Genomic DNA, 4,402 nt, shown 5'->3' with positions numbered 1-4,402 from the left:
ATGACCTTCTGATTTTTAAGACTATAAACCTACTTTCATTTCACTAGGATAACCCACAAACAAGTGAATTCCTGTCCAACTTATCATTGTCTCTCTTCTGCATATGTGCTGGACTACCCGAATCTGAATATGCTTCGAAATAGGCTTACGCCTATTCAACAATTCTATATGAGTAGAGAATTCTGACTTTAGAAGGTACTATATTCACTCCCATTTCCAGAGTATATCCTTAAAATGATTTTGATAATATTCTTAATAACTCATCGATCTACTTATTTCCATAAGAGTCCTATACCTTCCTTTTCCTACACCATTCTGTTGGGTTGTACCAAGGTGCAGTTAGTTGGGATTAAATCCCTACTTTTGATAAATGACTCCTAAATTCTCCCAAGAGGTACTTGCCACTACGATCTTACCGTAGTGTCTTGATATTTTTACTTTATCGTTTCTCCACATCAGCCTCGTACTCTTTGAACTAATCAAAGCACTTAGACTTGCGGCACATCAAGTAAATATATCCGTATCTCAAATAGTTGTCTATAAAATAGATGAAATATTTGAAACAACCTCTTGCCTGGATGCTCATAGGATCACACAAATCAGAATGAACCAATTCCTATATATCTTTGGCTCCATACCCCTTAGACTTAAAAGCTCCTTGATTATTTTCCTTCCAAGTAAGACTCGCAGGTTGGAAAGATTTCCACTACTAATGAACCCAAAAGTTCATCAGCTACCAATGAATCCTACTTAAGTTAATATAACCTAGTCTTAGATGTCAAAGATATAATTGATTCATTTTCGAAGGTTGCTTTCTCTTAAGTTAGAAGATGTGTTATTAATTTCCATTTGTTGCATCGTGGGAGTTATTGGATTATAAATTGTCAACCAACATACCAGAATAGATATCTTGCCTATTTTTCTTGATAACAACTTTGTTATCAAAATAGACACAATATCTATTCTATAATAGTTTAGAAACTGAAATCAGGTTCTTTCTAAACTTAATATGTAAAGACAATTCCTAATAATCCAAATTTTATTCCTATTAGAGAATAAACCTCTCCCACTGCAACAGCTGCTACTTTTGCAGTAGTGCCCATGTGGACGATGTTTTTTATTTTCATTTAGTTGTCGGGTTTCCTGGAACCCTGCAATGAATTGCAGACATGATCAGTGGCTCCCATATCTACACACCAGGTACCGATAGATAACTCCACTAAACATGTATCAACTAATGAATAAAATACACCTATATTGTTCTTAGTTCTAAGAGGACAGTCTACCTTAATGTCTAAATTCTATTTCCAATCAATTATAATTGGGACCACTAAGTCTATCCTAAAGTATATCAGCTAGGGATTGACCATCATCCTAAGAATCACAAAAATATTTGGTTAAGACCAACTCCTTAAAAATCCCCATGAATTTTGTATGTCACGTTAGTGTGGACGTATACAAATTCAAAGAGGAAATTTTATCATTTAATTTTATTATCTCGTCAACCTTACTTTATGACAAATAAAATTAATAGTTGGTCTATCTTTAATCAAATATTTGGTCAAGACTCTAAATTTAAAATAATATTGATTCCTCTAACAATACTATTTAAATTTACCAACACCTCAAAACACCGTAATTTTGCATGCCACGTTAGTGTGGACGTATACAAAATCAACATTTGTAAGAGGAGGGTTTTACCCATTAACTATCTTGTCAGCGTAACTTTATGACAAATAAAATTATCTCAAACACCGTTAATTTTGTATGCCACGTTAGTGTGGACGTATACAAAATCAATCATTTGTAAGAGGGGTTTTAACTCTTTAATTTTATTATCTTGTCAACCTAGTTTTATGACAAATTAATAGTTGGTTTCATTTGGTCACACAAATAATAGCAGTGACTCCGATGGGGAGGATACTATTAGATGTGTCTAAGTGTATACCATTACTTGACACTAAGTCCATTAATAAGATTATGCCCCTTCCGTTGGGGAAGATCACACGCTCTTAATTAACTTCCTATAGTCATCCAAAAATGGAAGTCTGTTCTAGTGATCTGCAAACAAGCTCATCCGTTATGGAGGAAGGCACTCAGAGCCAACGCGCAAGCTTGTTTGCATCACTTACAAACCAGTAATGGAGACCATGGGATTTACTTAAAAATCCCTCTCCCACTTAGTTATTTATAAATGAGGAATTTTAAACTATGCTAGCCTACTAAACTTGTAAATTAACATGCACACACAGCACAATATAAAAGCAATAAATAGAAAATCTAATTTTCAACTATTATGGCTTTTATCTCTAGTTGTCCTCCGTGTATTGTCATCCCAAGCTGCTGCCATATTTGGCCACCACCACCGGGTCAAGCTGTCGCCTCCATCTTGCTCCTAGTTCCGCTGCACCTCTGGTCCTTAGAAGGTTCCACGCTTTGCAAGATTCGATCCGCGACATAAATAGAATTTTACATTTTGATCCTATATTCCATAAAAGGAATGTACATGTATCTAGATCAAAAATAAAATCCTAATAAAACTAAATACAGCTCCTGCTGTATTTTATAATACAATCATGCACACACAATAAAATGCCCTTGACATGTCCAAGGGTCCAATCACACACATAATAACTATAAGCCATAATAGTTGGATCCTGCATTCACAAAGTTAGCATATCCTACTATTATCCTGCCTAAATTATGTATGACATGTGCATAATTAAACTAATACCAAATACACAGAGGCAAAACCCTAGCTCTGATACCAATTCTTGGTTGCTACTCGGAAAGCCTAGAGGTTCCACTGTACAAAAATTTTGTACAAAGGTCTGAACCTTTTCCTAGCTACCATGTGTTCTTTTAAATTAAATTTTGGATCGCCTGCGGAACTTAACACGTTTGATCCAAAACTTAATCTATTCGTTCTTTTAGGTTTTGACTTGGGTCTCCTGCGGAACTTAACACGTTCGACCCAAATCACCTTAAGTTATTAATTTCATTAAATATTAATTTCCATAATTGGTTCCCAATACTGACGTGGCGAGGCACATGGCCTTCTTGGATATGGGAGCAACCACCACCGACTAGACAAAACCTTTTATGGAAAGCTAATATTTAATTTCCTAAAATAACTTTAGGTTAACCGAAAAGAACAATCAAATCACAAGGGAAAAGAAAAAATAAAAGAACACAACATCGAAAAAACATATTCGAAATACTAGAATCGCATGCCTCTTGTATTTGGTATTATTTCCAAAAATAACTAGTATGATGCGGAAAGAAAAATTACTAGTTATACCTTTTAGAAAGACCTCTTGATCTTCTACCGTATTCCTCTTCTAACCTCGGACGTTGTGTGGGCAACGATCTTCCGAGATGAGAACCACCAAGCACCTTCTTCTTCCTTGCAAATTTCGGCCATCAAAACTTCTTCTAGGATGAAGAGGTTCGGCCACCACCACCATGCTCCAAGGGATGCTAGAAAAGAGGCTTCTTTTCTCTCCTTCTTCTCCTTCTTAGTTCCGGCCACCAAAGCTATCTCCACCATGAGAAAATTTCGGCCACACAAAGGAGAGGAGAGGAAAGAAAGGGCCGACCACACCCAAGGAAGAAAAGAGGGAGAAAAATAATAGAGTTGTTCACAATGAAGCCTCCTCTACCCCCTCTTTTATAATCCTTGATCTTGGCAAATAAGAAAATTTAAATAAAAATTTCCTTAATTCCTTTGCCATGAAAAAGAAAAATTATTTTAATTAAAACAATTTTCTTTTTTTAATTGCAATGGCCGGCCACCACTTTCCCCAAAACAAGGAGAGTTTTAATTAAAACAAAAATTAAAACTTCCTAATTTGTATCTAGAAATTTATAAAAATTTCTTCAATAATTTTCATCCCTTCATGATTGGTTAATAAAAAGAAATTTTATAAATTAAAATCTTTCTTTTAAACATGTGGATAATTTCCAAAAAGGAAAGTTATCTCTAAAAATTAAAATCTCCTTTCAATCTACAAATAAGGAAAGATATTAAATCTTTTCTTAATCTTTTGTAGAAACTAATAAAAGAGAATTTTTAATTTTTAAACTTTCTTTTAAATCATGAATATAATTAAAAGGAAAGTTTTTACCAAAATTAAAATCAACCTTTTAATCTACAAATAAGGAAAGAGATTTTAACTCTTCTCTTAATCTTTTGTAGAATCTTATAAAAGGAAGGATTTAAATTTTTAAACTCTCTTTTAAATTATATTATCCACATAAGAAAAATTTTTAAAATTAAAATTCCTTTTTATTTTAATAGGACCGGCCACATGAATTCACCCATGAACATACCCATGGCCGGCCCTAGCTTGGTCTCCAAGCTAGCTTGGTCGGCCCCTATAGGATGGGTAAGAAGGTGGGT

This window comes from Zingiber officinale, chromosome 2A, assembly GCF_018446385.1.
Source record: "Zingiber officinale cultivar Zhangliang chromosome 2A, Zo_v1.1, whole genome shotgun sequence".
Classification (NCBI taxonomy): domain Eukaryota; kingdom Viridiplantae; phylum Streptophyta; class Magnoliopsida; order Zingiberales; family Zingiberaceae; genus Zingiber; species Zingiber officinale.
This window is presented reverse-complemented; position numbering follows the sequence as displayed.